General features: G+C 40.8%; 1 protein-coding gene across 1 annotated transcript in view; it reads right to left on the reverse strand.

Moving 5' to 3' along the window:
- SULF1 (sulfatase 1) overlaps positions 1–6,340 on the reverse strand; it is a 182,021-nt gene extending 175,681 nt beyond the window's left edge. The window contains exon 1 of the mRNA XM_055127396.1: positions 6,191–6,340. The gene's annotated coding sequence lies outside the window, so the exon portion shown is untranslated. The remainder of the gene's footprint in view (positions 1–6,190) is intronic.
- Between the last annotated feature and the right edge of the window lie 8,079 nt (positions 6,341–14,419).

The following is a 14,419-nucleotide window of genomic DNA, read 5'->3' on the forward strand; positions in this document are numbered from 1 at the left end:
GGAATGAGACAAGAGCTCAAGCTGATCACTTTCAGCTTTTCTGTTAAACCTGAGTTGGAGGTGAAGGACTGCACAGGTCCCAGCCCTTGTTTGGTCTGAATCTTACTATCTCTATTACTTCTGGAAGCTTGACCTGACTCTCTCCAATGTTTTGTCAAGTTATTATTTCTTTCTAAATCGTGAGCCCAGAGAAGGCAGAGGAGCACATCAACCTTTGGCGAATGCAGTTCCCTGCTGGCATCCACTGCTCAGGCCCTTTGTTCCGCTAGCACTCCCACCCTTGCCTCTTTATTACCCTTTAATGCAGGACCCAGGACCTTCTCCTCCCTGCAAAATGCATTCAACTGTTAGCCATGGTCCCTACTCCTCTAACTCAGTGGCTCTAAATCTCTCAATGCCCCCCCCCAAAAAAAATAAAGGCCCCTTCTCAGCACCTCTACGTTGTACTGCCAACCCCCAATCTCCAGTTTCTCTCATCTTTTTCTTCTCCATCTCCCTTCCTGTGGTGCCAGAAAAAAAAAGAGGATCAAAGGAAAGCATACCAGAACTAGACAGAATGAATTGCCATTAAGTGGGATCAACACATGCACGAACGCAAGCGATCATTTATACATGCATCTACCAACCTTCTCGTTTTTTCACGAAGCTAGTGTTCCCCTTCTACTGTACTAGTTTGTTTAGGGTTTTGGGCCACAGCTTTGTGCTCCAGAGATCTCTTCTAGCAGGGCTCGAGAGTCCACCTCATGGGATGCCAAGGATAGAACCCAAGTCAGCCACTTACACGGCAAGCACCCTGCCTGCTGTGCTATCCCTCCAGCACACCTATCATTTCTGATTTACGGAAAAAAGAGCTGAAGCTTGGAACAGTTAAGTCAGTTCAAGGCCAATAATTAGTGAGCGGTTATCCCAAATTAAGAATCAGATATGTTTGAACCCAAATTCAATATTCTCCTGCCTCTAAAAATCATTTAAAAACTTTTATACAACTAAGGATCAGGAGAAAAGATATAATTTCTACTGTAATTAGAGAAACGGAAAGAGAGGGTAATATTCAAACTTAAATTTTGATGATTTCATATTCAGTCTGTGATATTTTCCCCAACTCTAGCTCCAGATATAGCCAATCATGTGTAATCATTTCCTCCTCTTTCCTCTTGGATGGAGGGGAGGCCAATAAACCATAAATTAGACCAGAAAGATAGTAGGGCTGGTAGCGCACTTGCCTTGCTTGCCCTCTAATCCTAGTTTGATCCCTGTCATCCCATATAGACCCAAGCACCACCAGCAGTGGTCCATTTGCACAAAGCCAGGAGTAAGCCAGGAACACTGCTGGATATGACCCCCAAAATGAGCCCTTGAAACAATAATAGCAAAACTGGTAAATAGCTCTAAAGTGAGGGCAAGTAGAGAGTCAAGTGCCCTGAATTTTTCTGAATTTTAGAATATTTCTGTGTTTTAGTCAACACACATTTATTAGTATTCTCTGTGGGCCATAAAAGTAGACCCAAAGAACACCCCACTTTACTTAAGGATTCAAAAGATTAAAAGTTAGAAACTGTATCACCTGTTACTCATCAATTTGCTCGTGCGGGCACCCAGTAACGTCTCTATTGTGAGACTTGTGGTTACTGTTTTTGGCATATTGAATACGCCATGGGGAGCTTACCAGGCTCTGCTGTGCAGGCGAGGTACTCTTGGTAGCTTGCTGGGCTCTCTGAGAGGGGTGGAGGAATCAAACCCAGGTTGGAAAATTAGAAAGCAGAACTAAAAAAATACCAAGGTAACTGTGCTGACTGTAAGTCATCTTAATAACTGTAGTTATTGATGTCAAATATAGTGTGCATATATCTATGCAGATAAATTCAAGGAAAAGAAAGCATCCTGGGAGACATGGTGAGTAGGGGAAGCTGCTTTGAGGAGACGGAACGTAAGCTATCTCTTTGAAGGCATGTATCTAGAAGTGACAAGCATGTTCTCAGCACAATACTGTTAACAATGAGTCTGAAGGAACCATGTCATATGATAACACCTGCTTAAATTTTCCAGAGAAGATGGGAAATTAGAGTAGTCAGGAGTAAAAGATGAGACCAGAAAGAGAGAGGCGTATAACTAGACTCTAGCTATCAGGAAGTTCCACTTTTGAATATTTTTGAATTCTATAGGGACCTATTGTCCAGGTGATTGTAAGGTAGGAACTAAGAGGGAGGTCAGCTCATTAAACTGAGAAATTCAAATTTCATCTTGCCCATAATCAGATCTCATGTCTCTGCTGAGGAGGTTGTGATGGAAGCTCAGACTGCAATGGTGCTCCACAAAGGAAAATGTACACAAGTTGACAGTTCAGCTATTGTAAGACCTCACAGGTGATAGCAGACGGGGCATGTAACGGAAGATGTTATAAAGGAAGGAATCACAGATTTTGGCTGGGCCACAACCGGCAGGGCTTACTCCTGGTGTTCTGAGCTCAGGGCTTATACCTAGTGTTCTATGCTCAGGGGTTACCCTTTCTGGTGCTTGGAGGACCATCTTTGGTGCTGGGGATCAAACTGGGATTTATTATGTGCAGGGAAAGTGCTATAATACTTGTGCTGTATCTAAGGCTCCGAGTCACAGAGTCTGATGACAGGTAAATTAAGGGGTTGGGGAGTGTTAGAAAAACAACAATAACAAAAAAATGGTAAAGAGGTAGATTGCCCTCTTGGAAATATTTTATACACACACACACACACATACACACAATACATCAGGACAAACGTTTTTTGCAAAATATTTTCTTTCAAGTACTTCTGTTTTCATGACTCTAACCTACAGTTAAAATTGACTGAGCATTGAATATAGATTTCATTTCATACATGAGCCTCTTTTTTTCTCAGAGTCACTAAGGATGATAAAAGTAATAATCTATTTAGAGTTAGCTCTTTAAAAAGCTAATCCCCTTAAATTTACTCCATGCTCTCCACACAAGGATATGGCCTAGGAGAAAAGGAACCAGATGTCCTGACCTGACCCAGGGGCTGGCCTCGTCCACATGGCAGCAGTTGGGGAAATCTCAGTCTGAGCGGCAGAAACCCTCCCTATGTCCTTGTAAAGAACAAACTGTTCAAAATTGAAAATACAAAGAACTGGGGCTGGGAAGATAGTACGGAGGTTAAGTCGCCTTGCACATGGCTGACCTAGGGCAATCCCTGGCCCCGTGTATGGTCCCCTGAGCCCCACCAGGAGTGATCCCTGAGTGCAAAACCAGGAGAAATCCCTGAGCACTGTTGAGCATGGCCCCCAAACCAAAAACCCAAGAAAAAATAAAACTATATAAACAACTAAGTCCCTAATGACTCGCACACAATCGGACATATAATCTAGAAAAGACATGCAAAGCACCACAGTTCTCACCTGCCTCTCCTATCATCATGGAAATGGCCACAACACTGCCCGAATTTTCTTGCATTTTCTGAAAAGCAGAGCAGAATCTCTGTAGTCCTCCTTTGAAGATAGTTCCCATTCATAATCTCCCAGGACCTTGGTAAATACCTGGATTGATGTGTTTTCCTTTACCACTCCACCATGAAAATGGATCTGGTGACTTTCACAAACCAAGCCTGCAGATGATTTCTCACCTCTAAGATTCCTCACCTTCCCACCTGCCTTGGTGGCAGGTCCTATGAAGAGTGCAAGGAGAATGCTCCCCCACAACAGAAATTATTCACATCCTGCCAGGGTTCTCCCATGTCCAGCCATGTTCACAGCTGTTAGAATACTGATGGGAACTTCATGTGTGTCAGTACAACTGCTGTCAGGAAGAAACCAAATGTCAAAGCGAGGTATGTAGAAGTCACCATAAATATGCCTCTGAATGTTTACCATCTGGAACAGTAGATTTAGATTTCAAGAAGAAACCAGGATTGCCCTGTGGGCACCGTCTTTTAGACAGACTCTTGAGTTTTTGCTAAGTAACTTCATATTGTTCTAGTTTTTTTTTTTTTTGAGGGGGGAGAAGAAAAGAGTCATCTTTGCCTTTTCAAGGTGTGAATTTATTTTTTCTCAATGCTTCTTTTCTTGCTGCCGCCTTGTCTGATTCTTTGTGCCATTGACTCTTGGGGAGTAGATATTGCAGTGAAAATCCCAGTCAGATGGCCCTTGGGCAGGGCACTGTATAAGAGATCTATGCTTGTGTGCTCCTGTGGCTACGAGTTGCCTTTGTTAGGTGTCATCACACTGCATATCAGGAAGGCAGAGTTTTACTTCCTCCTGAACGATTGCTACTCTAGTGACAAACTGCCATTGGTGGCCACCTCCAGCCCTGCTGCATGCTGCACGTAATGTCCTAATGCCTGCACAACATGAGGTACTTGTCTGCCTTTCTGTCATTACTATTTAAACCCAGCTCCATTGTAAAGCCGAAATGGAATGACAGGAATCCTAAAAGACCCAGGCTTATGAATGTAGTCCTATTTGGATTATATAATATCGGAGATTGGCTAATACCCAGTAGTAATAACTGCTTGGTTAATTTTGAGGGTTGCTTCTCATTGAAGATGAGATTAGAACCAGAAACTACTTTGAACAACAACTGAATACTATACATAGTCTTAACTTTGTGAAAAAGAGGATTCATCTAGCTACCCACCCCGCCCCCAAAATAACTGCTTGGGGAAAAAAAATGTAGGATTCAACTTGAAACATAATTTTAGAGACATCATTATGTAGTTGAACACACACACACACACACACACAATCACAAAGCACTAGCCATAAACCCTATTATTCAACCAAAGAAGCAGCTCCGATTTCAGAATAGCTTGTACAGAGTATTATTCATAGAGTGTCTCACCTGCAAAGAGTGAGGACAGCATTGGGTTTCTATACCAAACGTGAATGTCCAATAGCAACATGAAGCCTTGAGCACAGGCATGTGAAAACTGGAGGATGTCTGCTACGTGCAAAAGTAACTCACTGACTCACAGACCTTATACAAAAATTGAAAAATGACTATTTTTTTCTTGATTCTTGTAAAAAAATAGCAGCGTGACAAGAAAGGTCATCCTTTTTTCTTTCTTTTTTTTTTTTAAGTGCCACAGATTAAACAAAGAATATGCAGTCCATTGTGACTTTCGGTCAGATTTAATTTTAGCGGTTGTTTTTGGCAGTGGTCATGTTGACGGCTACTCACATCTATGATGACAACTCATTTTATGTTGCTCAGGCACCGGATAACCATTAATTTCCAGTGACTAATTTATAATTAAAGTCTTTTTTGTAATGTTTGTTTATAATCCAGCCAGAAAAATCTATTGACATTTAATTAACACTTCAGATAGCCTGCATAAAACCTATAAATGTAGTGACTTTAATGATCTATTATAGAGATGCTATTTTAGTTTTCAATGACTTGTAAAACTTTCACAAACAGATCTGCAAATGAATTACCTCCATCTGCTCCCCTGCAGCTGCAAGAGAATTATGTTAAAGAGCATTTCCCTACTTCCTCCTTTTCTGCTTTTCTTTTAGCTCTATTTTGTTTTAAAGACAACCTATCAGCTATTACGAGGGCAGCTTTGTCTCTTAAGAAGTTTCCCCACTTTAGTGTCAGTCTCCAAAATTTTTCAAAAATACTTTCATCCATCATCCTTCAGACATAATCAGCACTGCAAAAATCAGTTACGAGAGTAATTTCATCTTGGTCAGCAACTCAGTGATAGAGCCTTACAAAGAATCTTTATAAATTGAGAAGTAAAATGCAACAGTTTGAAAGTGAAGTTTAATTTTGGAAGCTGCTGTAAATGCTTCCCTGCCTTATTCACCCTCTCTGAGCAATTCATAACTCCTGTTTTGAGTCCGAAATGAAGACATGAAAGGTATACACAGACAATTTCTTAGCTACACCTCCAAAGAGCTAGGCATGAGGAGTGTTAGTTCGCTAAAGACAGCCAAGCACCGGGCTATGTTCACTGTTATCTGTCAGCCGTACAATAGCTGCATTGATAGAACAGCAACAACTGCCTTTGACAAGTGTGCTGTGCTAGCATTCCATTCAAAACTATGCGTGTGTGTGTGTGCGCGCGAGCGTGCGTGTGTATGCGCATGTGTGCATGTGTGTGTGAGAGAGAGCAAGAGAGAGAGAGAGAGAGAGAGAGAGAGAGAGAGAGAGAGAGAGAGAGAGAGAGAGAGAGAGAGAGAGAGTCTTTCACTTTACCTGAAACAACTGCTTATCTTGTGGCTGCTGAAAATGAATTTCTCCTCTTCTCCCCAAAGCAAAGGAGCGCCCTTGCCTGCAACTCTCTTTTGGAGAAGACCACACAGCTCCAGCAAGGCAGGCTTCCTGCTCCTAATCCCCACTCGAACGTGATGACACACACTAACCCCAACCATCTGGTGAAACACGTCCTCAAGCACTCAGCACAGTGCTGTGTCAAGACTGGCTTCCCAATCCAATTGCTGGGGCTGGGTGTCTCTCACCGACGGGAGGCTGAGGGCAGGACTGAAACTGGAGGTCTGAGAACTCCCAGTCAAGTAACCTGAGATTTTCGGAGAGAAAGGACGGCTATAAAAAGAGAAGTGGGAGGTGCTAAAGAGAAGGTGGAGGGAATGAATTATCCCGGTGGCCAGTTGTGCGTTACTTTTCACAACTCCTTACGCTCCCTGGGGACAATTGGGATCCTCGTAGGATGCCCAGACACACACACACACACACACACACACACACACACACACACACACACACACACACACTTTTCCTGTCAACCTAAGGAGGGCAAATCTCAGGGAGTCACTACCCGCGCCGTACCCACACACCCCCGCCTCCCAGCCCCAAAGATAAAAGATTCCTCTTGACTTACCGATTAAGTGTTAACGCAGGAGTAGTTGGCACTGAAATGTGACATCTACATTTTGAAATCTAAACTCCTACCTTCCTTTGATTAGATCCTGGCTGCCTCCAACATTCCTGGGAGGTGGAGGGTGGGGGCGCAGCCCGGAGCAGAAACTTCTCTATTCCTGCATACAGCTCTTCACTGTTTGCCACAGGCTGAACTTGAGAAACAGTCAATGAGAATCATTTTCGTTTCTACTCATGTAAAATCGCACGCGCTCCCCATAGATAAAGGTGGCTTTTTTAATCACTTGCTGCTTTCACAGACATCTCTTTGTAAAAGCACTTGGTACCAGAGGGCTGCACTCTGTCATTGATTATTTTTATTGGCTTCTGGTTAATTGCACTTATAATGTCCATATAACTCAAGCAGCTCATTAACAATTTTGCTTTGAAACATTTTCAATTTTTGGCCATTTCAATACCTCCTTAGATACTTAAAAAAAAAAATTTCTCCCACTGCTCTACAGAACTAATTAATTTGATAGCAGTCTGAACCAGAAAATCGTTATAGTTGTTACAATGCTTTAAGATCTGAAAATAAATTAATTGCTTTAAAAAAATCATACTGTCAAAAAATTTCTTTCAGGATATTAAAAGAATATTATTTCAGGATATTAAAAGATCATCTGAAAGAGAAAAATAGGAATTTGAAGTATTATTGATTTTCCGACACTTTGTGGGAAGACAACATTTAAAATTTTGCACCTTTGAATCTCCAATATTTAAAATTTTGCACCTTTGAATTTTTTTGAACTAGGTGGGGGCTAGATGGTTGGGGCTGAAACCACAGGGACCCAAATTTCAAACCTGCCTGAAACATTAAAATCAATTCTATAAATAGGTATCAAATCCTTGCAATGTCAGAATTAGACATGTATTTTAATATCTAGCAAAATTAATTTGACTAGCCTGTTTTTTAAGAATTCTCTGTGTGATAGTATACTGAGTCTTAAAAATTACACCTAGTGCAATTTTCTGAAGCATGGGATTAGAGAACTATAATTTTCAGTGATTGTTTTTTTTTCTATCACTGGGTTGTAGAGAAAAACAACCAAAGAATTACAGGTTGAATTCCTGATTCATGTGCTCAGTTTCTTTCCAGAAGTGACTAAGAGGTGTCTGTTTCACCATATAGAATGAATTCACTAAACCACTACCCCTAATCAGTTAAATCCAGATACAATATCAACACAGAAACATTCTGAAATGGCAAGTGGTATCATGAGGCCAAAACTGCCCTGGGGCACCACAAAATGTTTCATGGTGCCAATAATTGCAAGGCAATTTTTTTCATTAATTTTTTTTTCTTAATCCAACCAGACTCATGTCTAGAACTCTGGATTACTTCAACTCCATAGATTCTGAAGACCTTGGAGACATTCTTAAGGAGATTTGCCTTTTCTTAAACTGTGAATTGAGTTGTAGTGACTGAAGAAACTGTAAAGGTGTTGAACCAAGTTTTAGCAACTCTGTGCCCATAAAGAATGTTTTCCAAGACATTTCCCTAGTGGTCCGGCTCTGCCTCATATTATTGCTGAAAGAGCTTAGAACACAAACATTTTTTATTCTATTCTTAATTGTAAATCTTTCCATTGAATTTCAGTCTCTGCTTCTCCTTTATGGACTGCTGCAGCTATGTGTGAGACATCATTCTTGCTTTAAAATGAAAAATACAAGTAGAGTATGAGCGCCTGCTTCTTTGCTCTGATCTTAATCCTTGCTCTGGGCAGTGTCTGTAAACATTACCTTCCCAAAGTATTGTAAAGTGAGTCCACAAAGACATATTTTTTGCTTATGTCCTGAGATGCTTTTGTTGGAGAAAATCAGCTCAAACACAGACCTGAAACAAGTCTGGGGGATAGGGTCCCAGCTCCCCTCCCTGGAACCAGCTTTAGTGCTCAGCAGAATATCAGCTGGGACGTTAAGAGATTTTCCATTACCTCCCTTTCTTACTCCTTCCCATCTGCAAACAGTTTATTTTTTAGGTGGCGGGGGTGGGGCATAGTGAAACTGATTCTGTCTTGAAAGATCTTAACCCCAAATACAGCACATTTGAAAAAAAAATGACGTTCAGCGTCTAAATGGAATGTTGATCAGAACGAGGCTGTGTGCAGACGGAAGAGCTTCATTCTAGGAATTAAGGAAAGGCACTCCTAAAATGAAAGATTAATTGTAGGTAAGGGTGATATTGAAAAATAGCCCCTCCTATTTGTTCCCACAGTTAAAATGTCCTTTTACTTATTAGCTCCAATTAGTTTCCATGGTAACCGACCAGCCCTTGTAAACCCGCACTCTGAGCTTCACTCATCTTTGTCTAGACTTGAGCTCACCACCCTTCCTCTTCCACAGATGGCAGTTTTGCTGGCTCTATATCGATATCTCTGTCCATATCTTCCGTGCTTACACAACTGGCACCTAAGTACCCACGTCGACTTTATTGTGGGCACAATGGTGGCCAAGAGAGAATGCGAGTAGCATATAATCCTCCAGTTACAACACAGGCATCTGTGGCCACACTAATTTTTTCCCCCCTCTTGGTTATTGTTTCTTCCAGCTTTGTTCTATTATCAGCTGTTGGCTGCTCGTAATTTCTTTTCAGGGAAGCCAATACAGTATAATAAAAACCTCATTAAACAGAAACACCTATCAGCCTAGGAGAAAGCCCTAAACTACTCCTTTTTGTTTAAAGAACCATTAAAGTGAAAAAGAAAAGCCACTTGTTTGTCATGCTTGAAAAAAACAGAACAAAGCCAACATAAAGGTTTGCCAAACCAGGGGGCTCATATGAAGATTTAATGCACTTAAGACACCACTTTCCCCTGGTGCTGACAGTTGGCCAAGAATCCCAACTTGAGCTCAACAAACAAATAATCTTGGAGGCTGATGGTCTCACCCCAGGCTCCTGGTGGGGAGGAAGGAGTTGGAGATCTTTGGGGTTCTAGCTGTCACGGGCTCCTCTGGAACACAGGACAGTGGACAGGTGATGGTACAGGAAATAGGTGCAACAACAGAATTCAATGGAGAGTGGGGGAGAACAAATCCTTGAAATTGTGAGAACTCAGCGAGCTATGGGCTCTCATAATTTGTGCTGAGCTGAAATTTTTGGACACCACTCAAATTTCATTCAGTGTTATTTTGAGGCAAACCGTTCTTTCTTATAAGAATTGAGAAGATGCCAACAGTTAAGAAGCCAATATTTTATGATGGTTATACTTAATCTTGGAAAGAATGAGGCATATAGTAGAATAAGATTTCTTCTTTTCATAACATCTCCATTTACCAACATTCCTTTTGATACACAAATAATGAGTGAAAAGAACATGGGCCCAATTCTGATAACCTGTTTTTATCATTGAAATAGTAATGGAAGTTGGCTTCTGAGGTCAACTGTGATCTAAGCATGGGGTGGCGGAAATATACTGGTTGCGAGTATTTTATACCAATGATAGGATATGATTGCCCCCTATAGCCATGCCACCAGACTCTGTGCCAGGCTGTCTTCACTTCAGAGGGGGACGGTTGAGAACCCTTCCCGCCCCAAGGGACCCAGCCCTGGCAGCAGACCTCCACTACCCAACAGCCGCCACGCTCTAGGCAGCTTTCTGGATGCTCTGGCCAAGCCTCACGCATGAGTGAACATATTCCTGGACACATCATAAGACACTCCCTACCCATTTTCCAGAATTACCACATCATCCATGTTTGATGCAGTTTAGACAGTTGGCAATAAATCATAGAGTAATAAGTATACATATATACATATATTTTATATGCCAAGAACAGTAACGGTAGGTCTCATACCCCTGACCCTGAAAGAGACTCCAGTCATTGGGAAAGACGAGTAAGAAGAGGCTGCTACAATCTCAGGGCTGAGAGGAATAGAGACATTACTGGTCCCTGCCTGAGTAAATCGACAAACAATGGGATGACAGTGATACAGTGATACAGTGTGATAGGATATGATACTCTGTAAAATTCTCCAAACAGGTGATTTTTCTTTGATGGTAGAATTCACTTACCTTTTTTTTTTCTATAACAAATGAAAAATTCATGTAAAGCTCAATGATGTTACAGATATGTGGAATAACTCACCCATTGATGTTTATGTCATTAAAATATCTGTAATGCATAACACATCTTATAAATTTGGGGCAGTCATTATTTCTCAATTATTTAAGGCTATATGAAATATTTATTTTCTTACTATCTTTCATTGAAACCTTACTGCCTTGAATCACATTGAGTCAAATCCTTCTGAAGAAGGGGGGGGAAAGGTTCACTGTTTGGCAGGGAGTGTTTTTCCAGAATGATGCTCTTGGGGTCCTGGAGCCCTTCCCGGTGATGGTTTGGGTAGTTCAGTGCAGAGACTGGAAACAGCAATGCTGGTCAGGCCCTGCTACGGCTGGGTTTTCCCAAGGACCACTGGCAGTGTTGGGGGGGTGCCTCCAGGTTCAGTGTCATACCATGTGGTGCTCAGGACCCTACAGAACTGTACCCCATAATGTTCTGTGGACCATGTGGTGCCAGGGATCAACCCACTGTCAGTGGTATACAAGTGAGGCACCTTACCTGTATGATCTCATCAGCCAAAGAGTGATTCATTTTTCTTTTGTAGTCAGGATTGAACTCGGGGTGCACACATGCTCAGCAAGTGCTTTACCATTCAGCTGCCTCCTACCCCCTATAATTGCTTATTAAATGAAATCACATGTTAGCTATGCAAGAGTCAGTGGTCTTGCACACATGTTTTCTGTGACTTGCATAGATATATGAGAGATGACATTGGAACAAGTGGGACCCTGGCACCAGGCAAACGGTCATATCTCTGAAATGAAGTTTCCTTTTCAAAGCATGTGTCCAAAGATGTTGAAAAGAGCTGACCAGCTGTGCTGTAATTTTGAAATGACAAGGTGGGTGCTAAACTCAGGACAAAACAGTGGCATCCCTCTAGAGGATTAGTTATTTAGATTTTGGGCACCGTACATGGAGGTGCTCAGGAGTTATTCCTGACTCTGTGTTCAGGAGTGACCTCTGGTAGTGCAGAGTAATGAAACAAGGTCACGGCGGAAGTGGCTACACACAATGCAAATATCTTACCTCTTGTGCTATCTCTCCAGCTGAAAATCCCATCCTGGCCACTGAGGTAATTTAATAAAAGATGCTGGTTTTAAGAGAATATGGCAAACAGCAAAAACAATCCTGAATCTGTTTAAATCCCTATTTGTGAAAATCACTGCTTGTTCAAGGGGCTTTGGGTAGGAGTTTTCATTTAAACAGATAATTAAATTATGAGACATAAGAAAGTATAAATATCAAATAAGAGGGAAATGTGAATTGCAGGAGTAAATTGAGGTTTCATTGGACCCACTTGAAGGTAGAAAATAATTGAGAGGAAGAGGATCCAAAAGCTAGTGGTTCAGATCGCTTGTGTCTATAATATGTACTTTCCTCAGGAAAGGTAACATAGTGTGAATAAAAGCAGAAAACTACATGCAGGGGTGGGCATCATGTTTAGGGATTATCAGAGAATTTTGCTCTTGAAAGGAATAATAGACAAAATAAGACCCCCCCTTATTGGACAGAAAAGAAAAGTAAAGCTCAGGCGAGCTGTCCCCATCGGAGGAACTGTAAATTCGTGATGAGGTTCAGTCTATTAGAGCTGATATTTTTCTCTCATAAGCAAAATTGCACTTTTATTGGACACAAAATTAAGAACTGCAGATTCTCTTAAACTAGAGTAATGAAGTTTGGTTACAGAATTTGCGAAGTTCTACAAATTCAAAGGCACAAATACCTTTAGTTACACAGTAATTTTCTTTTTTTGGTTGTTTTGGGGCCACATTGGGTGGTGTACAGAGATTACTCATGGTTCTGTTTTGATTACTCATGGTCACTACTGGAGGCTCGGGGGACCATATGTAGTGGCAGGGACCAAACTTGGGTCATCCATGTATGTGCAAGTTGAGTTAGTTGTTAATTGTGGAACTTGGGAGGCTTTCAAGGTCATTCCAATTAGTGCTGGGAGGACAGCTTAGTGACCAGGATTAGATCCAGGACCTAACACAGACAAGGCATGTACTCGACTACTTGATCCACATACCCTGTCTAAGAGCGGATTCTTAAACAACAAAGCTCAGGTTTTCTGAGGAAATTAAGTAGCTCGCTGGAAGGCCCTTACCTTGTGGGTAAATAGCAGACCTGCTGAGTACATAGCTATTCAAAAGCCAAGTGGAGTCCTTGCCCTGCTTCTCTTTCTCACTTTAGGGAAGGTGATATGGCTTTAGTACTCAACGCTACTGGGAAGTAAGTACTTGTTTAAAAGTCTCTGAGTAACAGATGGAAAACAGCTGTGAACTCATACTTATTATTATTACAGCCTTTACCAGAAACCAGAGCTTACAGATGTTAATAAAAAATATTTCATTCCTATGAATATACAGTTTTTTAAATGAGCAGCAATCTTTGATTGCTTGCTTAATAGACCAGTGTAATTTCTGCAAGCTAAATATAAGTTCGGATTTTGTTTGGTTCTTTTAGAAGGAGCTTCAAGAAATCGATGTTGTAAATCTCTTCTTATGCAGACTTTCTTAGTCATCACACAACTAGATTATGCAAAACTCGCCACTGCTTAAAATAGAAAATACTGCTTCTTTTTCTCTTGATCATTGTAAAATGTAGTTTGCTTATTATTTTGACAACCACGATTTCTTTTACATCAGCTAAGTTTCCTGGGAAGACTGTTGAAAGAGCTGTCACAATATTTTTGCAGTTGATTTTAAAGTCAGATTGTAGAGTATTTTCCAAGGATCCTCTTTTTAAGAAATAGGACATTCTTAAACTAGTGTTAACTCTTTCTTATGCTAAGTAGCTTTTTCAAGTCCATTTAACAGAAAGCTTCAATTCCAAGTGTAAATATGTCAGAAGTTAAGGTTGACCTTGTTTATTTCCACTTTGCATTAATGCACATTTCTAATGAAGGTTAACTGCTTCTAGTGCCATCCACTATAATACTAAAGTCAAAGCTCCAAAACAATACAGTTGAGAGGTTGAGGATCTTGATCCTAATTTGTTGAAAATCAAATCAAATTTTAAAATTCTCTTGAAGATACTTTTTTCATTTTATTTTTTTATTTTTTCTTGCTAAATAAAACTTTGTAGACACAGACACATCTTTTTTTAGACACATCTTTTTATTTAAAAATATCATTGTCTAACCACATGCAAAAAATGGGTTTAGACCTTGACCTGACACCATGCACAAAAGTCAGATCAAAATGGATTAAAGACCTCAACATTAGACCACAAACCATAAGGTACACTGAAGACAAGGTCGGCGAAACCCTCCACGATATTGAAGATAAAGGTATCTTCAAAGGTGACACGGAACTAAGCAATCTAGTAAAAACAGAGATCAACAAATGGGACTACATTAAACTAAAAAGCTTCTGCACCCCAAAAGATACAGTGACCAGAATACAAAGACTATCCACAGAATGGGAAAGGATATTTACACAATACCCATCAGATAAGGGGTTGATATCAATGGTATAT

The sequence above is a fragment of the Sorex araneus genome, chromosome 2 (genome assembly GCF_027595985.1).
Source record: "Sorex araneus isolate mSorAra2 chromosome 2, mSorAra2.pri, whole genome shotgun sequence".
Taxonomy (NCBI): domain Eukaryota; kingdom Metazoa; phylum Chordata; class Mammalia; order Eulipotyphla; family Soricidae; genus Sorex; species Sorex araneus.